Source organism: Bufo gargarizans, chromosome 4 (genome assembly GCF_014858855.1).
Source record: "Bufo gargarizans isolate SCDJY-AF-19 chromosome 4, ASM1485885v1, whole genome shotgun sequence".
Classification (NCBI taxonomy): Eukaryota; Metazoa; Chordata; class Amphibia; order Anura; family Bufonidae; genus Bufo; species Bufo gargarizans.
In genome coordinates this window covers 466,475,037-466,486,074 of record NC_058083.1, presented here as the reverse complement: position 1 = coordinate 466,486,074, position 11,038 = coordinate 466,475,037, and the positions used below count along the sequence as shown (strand labels likewise).

The 11,038-nt window shown below is 46.8% G+C and overlaps 1 protein-coding gene across 1 annotated transcript in view; it reads left to right on the top strand.

Moving 5' to 3' along the window:
• The first annotated feature begins 232 nt into the window (after window positions 1–232).
• Window positions 233–11,038, top strand: part of TASP1 (taspase 1) — a 170,409-nt gene continuing 159,603 nt past the window's right edge. Inside the window, exon 1 of the mRNA XM_044289495.1 lies at window positions 233–325. The gene's annotated coding sequence lies outside the window, so the exon portion shown is untranslated. The remainder of the gene's footprint in view (window positions 326–11,038) is intronic.

The window sequence follows — 11,038 nt, the reverse complement described above, 5'->3', positions numbered from 1 at the left end:
CGCCACTACCTGTAAAGCACAGGCCCCCTCCCCCACTTCGGTTATGAATGTATGAGGTGATATGCAGCGGGCAGGAGGACCGCACACAGCCGCGTTACACCGCCATATACCAGTGTGCACACGGCGGAGCGGCGCCTCACGTCACCTGTAACTCTACTCCCCTCACACTTTCCTCAGAGAGGCGCGCTGACTGTGTCCCATCACGTGATCTCTCAACCACCAATGGGTATGACGCATGCGCAAAGGCCAGCCGGCTCCAGGCTACCGCTTGGACAGAGGGGCCTGCTGCTGGGGCCGGGGGCAGACACATCCGCGCCGGTTTCCTGTGAGTGTTCAGTCCGTCCTCTCTTGCTCCTCAACCCCCGGGTCTGCAGCGGGGGCATAAAGCACGGGGCTTAACTACAACTCCCAGCATCCTGTTAGCCTAGATGGTAATAAGCTGCATGCTGGGAGATGTAGTTCTGCAGGGCTGGCGGTCTTGCACAGTATGTTGCATGCTTTTTTTTTTTTTTTTATCTTGCAGGTTTTGAGATGTTATTGCCTGAAGTTAATTTCTTTTGCAGTGTAGAATGGCTTTTGGTCACTGCAGGCGTTGGGCAGTGTTCACATAGCACTTTCACTCTGCGTTCAGTATATGAGACAGGAAAGAAGCTGTGGGGACCTGACGGATGCTGATAGGCGTCCCTGATTTTCAGCTGCCCTCTTCAATGCAGAAGCGTAAGGCATTGAAGAGTGTTACTTATGGCGTGTGTGGCAGGAGATGGTCCTGGGTAATGCACTGCCTGCAAACCAAAAACTAAGTGTGACTAGAGCCTTACAGACTAGAAGGCCTCGTTCACATTTCCCTGTGTGTATCACGTCTGTGGAAAAATCTATTAGAGTTTCATCCGTGAAGATGTCCATGAAGGATCCGTCCATGTGTCAGCCATGTTCTGCAGACTCCGTTGGGGCACATTTACTAAGCTTGCCTTTTTTTGAACTAAGGCTACTTTCACACTGGCTTTCCGTTTGTGAGATCCGTTAAGGGCTCTCGCACACGGTCTAAAACGGATCAGTTGCCCTAATGCATTCTGAATGGAAAAGGATCCGCTCAGAATGCATCAGTTTGCCTCCGTTCAGTCACCATTCCGCTCTGGAGGCGGACACCAAAACACTGCCTGCAGCGTTCTGCTGTCCACTTGACGAAACTGAGCCAAACGGATCTGTCCTGGCACACAATGTAAGTCAATGGGGGTGGGATCCGTTTTCTCTGACACAATAGAAAACAGATCCGTCCTCCATTGACTTTCAATGGTGTTCAAGACAGATCCGTCATGGCTATAGAAGACATAATACAACCGGATCCGTTTATGACTGATGCATGCGGTTGTATTATGGTAACGGAAGCGTTTTTGAAGATCCATGACGGATCTGCAAAAAAACTTAATGTGAAAGTAGCCTATAAAAAAAAAAAAAAGGCGTATTGGCAAAGTCTGTATTCTATTTGCACCTTGTTTAGTATCCTTTCATAATAGTTTTTTTTTCTTGTTTAAGTCTGACCTCTAGTGGTCGTTTTCCTGTAAGACCGATTCAAATTCACTAAACTGGTCTACATAGCATGTACATGAAAATATGGTGCAAGTGAGATGAGTTTTGACGCACGTCTCTATTAAAGTAGGCAAATTGTGGCACAACTCGCCACTCAAAACAGACAGAGAAGTACACCAGTCCTGGGGTGGAGTAGCAATCAGACTGTTTGTTTTTACGATTATCTAGTGCAAATTAAGGGTACTTTCACACTTGCGGCAGAGGATTCCGGCAGGCAGTTCTGTCGCCGGGACTGCCTGCCGGATCCGTCAAAACATAAGCAAACTGATGGCATTTGTCAGACGGATCAGGATCCTGATCCTTATGACAAGTGCATTGAAGTGCTGGATCCGTCTCTCCGGTGTCATCTGGAAAAACGGATCCGGCATTTATTTTTTTCACATTTTTTTTCGGTCTGAGCATGCACAGACCGCAATGCCGGATCAGTTTTGCCAGAACACTCGGGGCTGGATCCGGCCTTAAAGGGTTTCTACCACTTCGTTTTCACATAATTAGCTTTCAGACACTAGCGATCCGCTAGTGTCTGCTCTACCAAACAATCCTAATATAATAGCTTTTTGTGCAGCCGTTTCGCTAAAAAACAAACTTATATGGATATGCTAATGAGCCTCTAGGTGCTATGCGGGCGTCTTTTCATCACCTAGAGGCTCCGTCTACCGTCACAAAATGCCGCCCAGCGCGTCCCTCCAGCCCGCCCATCTCCGACGGAATGCGATCCTCCCTCTGTTCCAGCCGTATGAAATCTCGCGCTTGCGCCGTGCGCATCTGTATTCGGCGCAGGCGCAGTGAATGTCTGACCGCTCCCTGCACAGACATCTCCACTGCGCCTGCGCCGATTACGTCAGAGTGCTCCGAGGAACAGATGGCGCAGTGGAGATGTCTGAGCAGGGAGAGGTCAGACATTCACTGCGCCTGCGCCGAATACAGACGCAGGTGCGAGATTTCGTACGGCTGGAACAGAGGGAGGATCGCATTCCGTCGGAGATGGGCCGGCTGGAGGGACGCGCTGGGCGGCATTATGTGAAGGTAGACGGAGCCTCTAGGTGCTGAAAAGACGCCCACATAGCACCTAGAGGCTCATTAGCATATCGATAAAGGTGCTTTTTTGAGCGAAACGGCTGCACAAAAAACTGTTATATTAAGATTGTTTTGTACAGCAAACACTAGCGGATCGCTAGTGTCTGAAAGCTAAATAGGGGCAAACGAAGTGGTAGAAACCCTTTAATGCATGTCAGTGGGAAAAAATGCCGGATCCGGCATTCCAGCAAGTGTTCCGGGATGTTAGACGGAGATAAAACCGCAGCATGCTGCGGTATTATCTCCGTCCTGAAAAGACTGAACTGAAGACATCCTGATGCATCCTGAACAGATTGCTCTCCATTCAGAATGCTGAAGGATAAAACTGATCAGTTCTTTTCCGGTATTGAGCTCCTAGGACGGAACTCAATGCCGCAAAAGAATAACGCTAGTGTGAAGGTACCCTCAGGCACACCTACATAAATAGGACAGAAATCAGATAAAAAAAGTAAAAGAAAATTCTGAATTTGTCTTAAAACTCATAATAGGCCCAAATGCCTCCAAAACAGGTGCAAAAACAGTTGGTAAGTGACACTTAAAGGCTATGTACACCTCATTATTTCTATTGGCCTTTATTAAAATCATTGAGCTGTTCTGTCAGAAAGGGTTAACTTTTTCTTGCTGTATGACTGGTACTTTCACTTTGTGCTGTCATCTAATAAACCTTATCTCTAATCTACTAAGAGGTCATAAACACTTATTTAAGCCACATTTTTATCAGTAATATAAGGGTTGAGCTATAATAAGTGTTTGTAATGTCAGTGAGCAGAGATAAGGACCCGTCTGCTCCTAGTCTGACCGAAAAGACAGAAAATCGAAAGGGTGCTACTACAGTGTGTCAGCTGTGTATCTAAAAAAGGAAGCCATATTTTTAAAAAAAATATATTTTTCCCCCATGCCACGACAGCACCACCAGAGAGATGGACTCCTCCCCCAGGGACAGGAAACCTAGAGTATAAAAAAAGAAGTACTTTCCTCCCAACATCAGTGGTTTCCTGTTCCTAGGAAGCCTGGTATATTCCATAGCCAGGTGGCTGTGTTATGTATATGGCTGGGGGACCTGGGAGGCAGTAAAATCCCTGTGTTTCAGGGTGGTTGGGTCCCCCGTATGGCTCCTGGTGTGGAGTCGCTTCCTTCACCCCCAGCAGCAGGTCCGTGTACTTGCCGCCCCGCCTCCCGCCCACTCCACCTCTCCTTTCTATCGCTGCTGCCTGCTCATGGTTCTGAGAGAGACCGCGGCAGTTAGGGTAAGTTCCCTTTTGGTCTCCGGTGAGAAGCTGGAGTTTGGTGAAATCAGGAGAAGGTCCGGAGCTCCGGCAGGGTCGTGCATGGAGCTCCGGTGGGCGTGGCCATCTGGAGGCAGGGTCTGATTCTTATGTGATAGCTGGGAGGAGCAGGAGGTTGCCAGCGCAGAATTATGATGTCAGACGCCAGGTCTCCTGAAGCTTTCGGCGGCAGATAATAAAAGTAAGTGCTTTTTGCTGCAGTTGGCCTCCGTGTGTGAAGGATCAGCCATTAGGTATTATCTGCTTCCAGGAGTGGGGTGCTATGTCTAACATGAGTGTTTCCAGCAAGGATACAAGCTCAAAGAAGGTTCGCTTTGAATCTTCCTCCAAGGTCCCATCTACTAATGAGGGTTCCAGAAGATCTAAAAGGTCTAGAAGTAAGGAGTGCACCATGTGTTGTCAGGGACTTATAGAAAAGCTTGTTGGGTAATCAACTGGGAAAAATCTCCTCTCCCTACAAAACAAAAAGTTTTTTGGGGAATCTTATTAGATTCTGTGGTTTAGAAATCCTTCCTTCCCAGCCAGAAAGTTTTAATAGATTTTTTCTTTATTTCAGGAAGTTTCCTCTGTTCCTCTTATTACTATTAGGAAAGGGATGTCTTTGTTGGGCCTTTTTACTGCCGCTTTTCCTGCGGTACCATGGGGTCAGCTGCATTCCAGGAAGTTGCAGTTAAAATTGTTAAATTCCTGGGTTGGTACTCAGACCTGGATAGGAAAATTAGATTGTCTAATGAGGTAATCTCGTCCTTAGGTTGGTGGTTACAGGAAGATAATGTATCCAGAGGTTTAGATTGGAGCCTCCAGTGTTCAGTAGTAATAACCACAGATGCTAGCCCTATTGGTTGGGGGGGCTCACATGGGCAGTTTAGATTGCCTGGGGTCCTGGGAACCAGTGGTTCGAGTTAGATCTTCAAATTACAGAAACCCTAGCGGTTTTTAGGGCCCTTCAGTCCTTAGCCCCTTCTATCCAGGGTAAAGATGTAAGAATTTTGTCTGATAATACTAATACAGTATCCCTGATCAACAGACAAGGAACTACCAGATGTCCAGTTCTAATGTCGTTGTCTTTAAAGTTTTTTTCCCTGGCAGAATCCCAGCTAAATTCAATATCATTCGACCCACTTAAAGGAAGACCTGAACTTTAGGGCAGACTATCTCAGCAGACATCTGATATCTGGTTTCGTCAAGGAGAGTTGCAGTTAAATCCAGAAGTGTTCCGGAAGATCTCGAACTTATGGGGCAAGTCTCAGGTAGATCTCTTTGCAACAAGGTTAAACACACAGGTCAACAATGTCTACTCCCTATCGCCAGCAGACAGTCCTCTAGCAGTGGATGCTCTATCCACTGGCACTTATTCCCAGGGTAATCAAGAAAATAAAGGAAGAGAGAGCAAGAGTCATCCTGGTGGATCCCTTCTGGCCGCGGAGAGCCTGGTTCTTCTGTCTGAGGGTCATGGCTCTTGGGGATCCTTGTGTCCTTCTGGAGCTTCCAAATCTACTAATGCAGGAGCCAATATGTCATCCAGAGGTACGGAATCTCCATTTAACTGCTTGGCCTTTGAGAGGCAGACCTTAAGGGCTAAAGGGTTATCTGATGCGGTTATCTCCACCTTACAAGCCAGTAGAAAAGATGTGACGTCTAACGTTTACTTTAGAATCTTGGAAAAATTATTTTCTAGGGTAAATCTTGCTTTCCTTGACCTAGACAGACCTAACATGGCGGACATCCTGGACTTTCTGCAAAAAAGATCTGGAGAAGGGATTGAAAGGGGCCACTCTCAAACATCATGTATCAGCTTTAGGGGCATTGTTTGGCCAGAAGATCGCGGATCATCCCTGGATTATCAGATTTCATCAAGAGACTGCAATTATCCGTACCAATGCGTTCTCCGTCTTGGGACTTATCAGTTGTTCTCCAGTCCTTGTGTATGGTTCCCTTTGAGCCCTTATCGGATATACCCTTCAAAGTTCTGGCTCAGAAAACTGCCCTGTTAGGCTACTTTCACACTAGCGTTCGATCGGATCCGTTCTGAACGGATCCGATCATATTAATGCAGACGGAGGCTCCGTTCAGAACGGATCCGTCTGCATTAAAATGGCAAAAAAAAGCTAAGTGTGAAAATAGCCTCGGACGGATCCGTCCAGACTTTCAATGTAAAGTCAATGGGGGACGGATCCGCTTGAAGATTGAGCCATATTGTGGCATCTTCAAACGGATCCGTCCCCATTGACTTACATTGTAAGTCTGGACGGATCCGCACGGCCAGGCGGACACCCGAACGCTGCAAGCAGCGTTCAGCTGTCCGCCTGTCCGTGCGGAGGCGAGCGGAGCGGAGGCTGAACGCCGCCAGACTGATGCAGTCTGAGCGGATCCGCTCCATTCAGACTGCATCAGGGCTGGACGGCTGCGTTCGGGTCCGCTCGTGAGCCCCTTCAAACGGAGCTCACGAGCGGACACCCGAACGCTAGTGTGAAAGCAGCCTTAGTTGCAATAACATCAGCACGTAGGGTAGGGGAGTTAGCAGTATTATCCGTTAGGGAACCCTATACCAAATTTTTAGAGGATAGAATTATCCTTAAGTCAGACCCAGCACCTTAACGCTGGGTTCACACCTAGGCGTTTCGCAAACGCGCGATTTTGTCGCATGTTTTTATGCGCGTTTTTTGTAATAGTAAACGCGCGTTTGACGTGCGTTTGGGTGATTGACAGCAGTGTTGTCCAAAGAGTCTATGGCCCAAACGCGCGTCAAACGCGCCAAAAAAAGCTCCTGTACTTGTTTGAGCGTCAGGCGTTTTACAGCGCGATCGTACGCGCTGTAAAACGCCCAGGTGTGAACCATTCCCATAGGGAATCATTGGTTCTTGCCTGTTGTGCGTTTTACAGCGCGTAGGAACGCGCTGTAAAACGCTCAGGTGTGAACCCAGCGTAAGTCAGACACCTTCCATATGTCCCAAGAGGTGGTTGCCCTCTTTCTGTACTAATCCCTCTTCTGAGGGAGAAAGGAAATTTCATATGTTGGATGTACGCAGATGTGTTCTGGAGTTTATAGCCAGGACTAAAGACTTCAGGAAATCTGATAGACTCTTTATTAAGGTGTTGGGACCGAATAAAGGAGATAAAGTGAGAGGAGATACCATAGCTAGATGGATTAGGCAGGGTATTTCTGCTGCTTATGTTTCTGCAGGTTTATCTCCTCCAGATAATGTGAAAGCCCACTCAATTCGGGCGGTGGCATCTTCCTGGGCAGAAAGGAGAGGTGCCTCCATTGATCAGATATGTAAGGTGGCTACTTGGTCGTCTCCACACCCTTTTTTTTTTTTTGTCACTATAGACTTGATTTGGGCTCTTTTTCTTCCTTAACTTTTGGGCGTAAGGAACTTCCGGTCCCACCCTAATTTTCTTTTCTGGCATTCTCTCTGGTGGTGCTGTCTTGACATGGGGGAAAGCCGGTAATTACTCACCGTTAATTCTGTTTCCTCATAGTCACGACAGCACCACGGCTTCCCACCCTTCGATCTTGATTGTAACAATTGGTGTTCACGGGGTGTTGCAAAAAAAAATAATATAATATTATTATGTTTGTTATGCTTAAAGGGAACCTGTCACCTGGATTTTGTGTATAGAGCTGAGGACATGAGTTGCTAGATGGCCGCTAGCACATCTGCAATATCCAGTCCCCATAGCTTTGTGTGCTTGTGTCCTGTACGTGAGATGAGTCAGGGACAGGACTCATCTCAGGTTAATTTGCATATGTATCAAATCTTTTTTTTTTGCACAATAAAAGCACACAGAGCTATGGGGACTGGGTATTGCGGATGTGCTAGCGGCCATCTAGCAACCCATGTCCTCAGCTCTATACACAAAATCCCAGTGACAGGTTCCCTTTAAGTTGTTGTTTTAGATGTTAACTAACTGGAAGGCTTCCTAGATGTCTGTAATCCACTGATGTTGGGAGGGAAGTACTTCCTTTTTATACTCCTAGGTTTACTGTCCCTGGGGGAGGAGTCCATCTCTCTGGTGGTGCTGTTCTGACCATGAGGAAACAGAGTTACCGGTGAGTAATTACCGGCTTTATCTCAAAAGGAGTACAATGGAATAGTAAAAAAATAAAATTGCCCCCCAAAGATGTATATAGCCTTTAAAAAAATAAGACTGTTGAAAACAGGCGGCAACACTTTAGTAAATGTGCCCCATTGACTTCAGTAGGTCCATGGTTCACATTTTGCAGACATACACTTGCACAAAGCACACAGATGGTCCGTGCACTTTCTGCATCTGTATGCCTATTCTGCAAAAAGATAGAACGTTTTCTATACTTGTCCTCAGAATGTGGACCACATGCCCAAAGAAGTCAATGGGGTCTCAACATGGACGGTATCTGTATTTTGCGGATCGGAAATTTTGAGGACAGCTAAATACTTATGACTGTGCGCATGTGGCCTAAAGCTGGATAACGCTGGGTTCAGACCTGAGCGTTCTGAAACGAGCGCTCTGTATGCGCTATTGTACGGGCGTTTACAATCGCGCATACAGAGACAGGGGTGCACACATTGTTGCGCGTTCCCGAATTTCTATGTGCGGGAACGCGCGACAAATGCCCAAAAAAAAGCTCAAGCACTTGTTTGAGCGTCGGGCGTTTTACAGCGCGATCGTACACGCTGTAAAACGCCCAGGTGAGAACCATTCCCATAGGGAATCATTGGTTCTTGTCTGTTGTGCGTTTTACAGCGCGTAGGAACGCACTGTAAAACGCTCAGGTGTGAACCCAGCGTAACAGTGCGGCAGGTTTCTGTGTTCTATCGAAAATCATCAGGAACCTGACGATGAAGTCACCAGGATTATTGAGCATCAGAACTGTTAACTAGTTCCAGTATGGATTTCTACACTGAAATTATTTTGAGATCACATTCCCAGAATGCAGAGAAAATGTACACTGTTCACTCTTATGTCAGGAGCCTCTGTCATTGGAGACAGACCCTGTTATAGTGGGACCATCGGGCACGTGATGGATCTAACCTATCCCTTATTTTTGTTTTTCTGCTCCTATGATGGAACCAAACAGCAGAAATCTTGGCGGAAGTGAGGTCATGATATCTCCAGTATAGTGTGTGTGCAGCCAGTTTTTTATCCTGAGGATAGGTCATCTAGATCAGGGCGGTGGGGGTCCGACACCCAGCACCTCCGCCAATCAGCTGCAGAATTCGCACTACATTTTTTGTATTGCAGTTATTCATATATATAATACGGGGTTGCTATTTCTGCAGGAACACTATTACCAGTCTCCTCTATAATGTTTTCCATGCAGTAATAGCAGATTTTGACCATTTTAAATGTATCTCTCAGAAGACTAAATCCCTACCTTTCTTGAAGCACCAAATCTGTCACGTAGGGATCAGAGCGGTAGATTGTGCAAAACTCAGTGCACTAAGAATTGAGCAGAGACGTCTGGTCGTCGTGGCAGGTAGCAGTGGGTGGCTTGGTGACAGTGGATGGGGTCTGGGACGAATGCACAGGAGGCAGTTATAGAACAGTCTTGGCCTAAGGCTACACGACGACATGTGTCGCGCGACAATTTTTGTAACGATAGTCTATGGTGTCGCACTGCGACACAACAGTAGCAAAAAATCCAACCAAGATGGATTTTTCTGCGACTGTCACGTCGCAGTCGCAACATGTCGCAACAGTCTATGCAACACCATAGACTATCATTATAAAAATTGTCGTTGTGCCTTATTTGTCGCAGGACTTATTGTCGTCGTGTAGCCCTAGTCTAATACACAATATGTTGGGCTGTTGCACAGTATAGTTCTCTCTGTGATCTCTGGACACTGCGATCCATACATAAACCAAACGGGAAAATAGACCTCTCAGTGGTCCAGTGTACTTACATAGAAAAACTAATAACCAAGAGGCTAAAGAAAACCCTGTTTCTGACACTTATGTTAAAACATAACTTTCATTTGTTTGCACTGATACCCAAACATGTAAAGGAGAAAAATAATTTTAAAAACCTTCTGTTTCTCTAGATGACCTTATGTTGATGGTAGTGTTAATAGAGTCTCAAATGTTTATAAAAGTAGGGTGCCTACAGGGCACGCTGGGACTTTGGGTGTGACCTCACCTGGGCACAAGCCTGACCCTTCTCCCATGGTCTTTGCTCAGCGGAGGCTCCGTTCGGCCATGTTTTCCTGTTTCATCAGCAGCCGGTAATGGCGCTTGTGCCGCTCTTTTTCATAAGAAATGAAATGGCTGCTGCTGTGTGTTTAGTGCACGGGATAAGGGGAGGGTGAGAGGAGCTGCCAATAAATCCTGGCAAATCAGCAGCCTCCTCCCTAATAACAAAGCTCTGTACTGTGCGGAGCTTTCAGGCACTAGCAGTGTTGTGCTGCCTGTGCCGCGCTCCTGAATGTCAGTGAAATTATTGTGTGTATTAATACACATTAGACATTTTTTTGGGAGTAAAACTGCCTGTACAGGCGTCTATGATGCTTGTACAGGCGTTATTGCGACCTCTGATCGGCTGTTTGAAGAGAGGGTGCTCCATGCGAGCGCTGCTTCCTCTTCGTTACAAGTATTCACTCTATTCACTTGAATGGAGTGAGTACTTGTAATTACACTAGGCCACCGCTGCAAGGGAGACGACACGTGGTTAAGTACCAGGTTTTGGCACTCACATGGTGTTGGACCCCCCATTCAGATATTGATGACTTATCCTGAGGGTAGGTCATCAACATAAACAGGCTGCACAACCCTTTCAAAGGGGAACCTTATGTGAAAACCAAACGGACCCCTAAAGCGAATGCAGTTTCTTTTGTCATAGGGTAGGGCCCCACATGCCAAAAATAGGGATATGTTTACAGTAGCAGCAAAGTGGAGGAGATTTCTAAACATATCATTCAAACACTGGACAGTTTCTGCAGTGAAATGTGCACATCATTTTGCGTGGATGATTGAAGTCCACAGGAAGTCAATTTAGGGCTCATGCACACGACCCTATGCACTTCGAGACATATGGTCCATGAGCGGGCCATATATCCTGGAGCGGCATATATCGTGCGCATCGGGCTGCCCGAGGGACTATTGTCCCG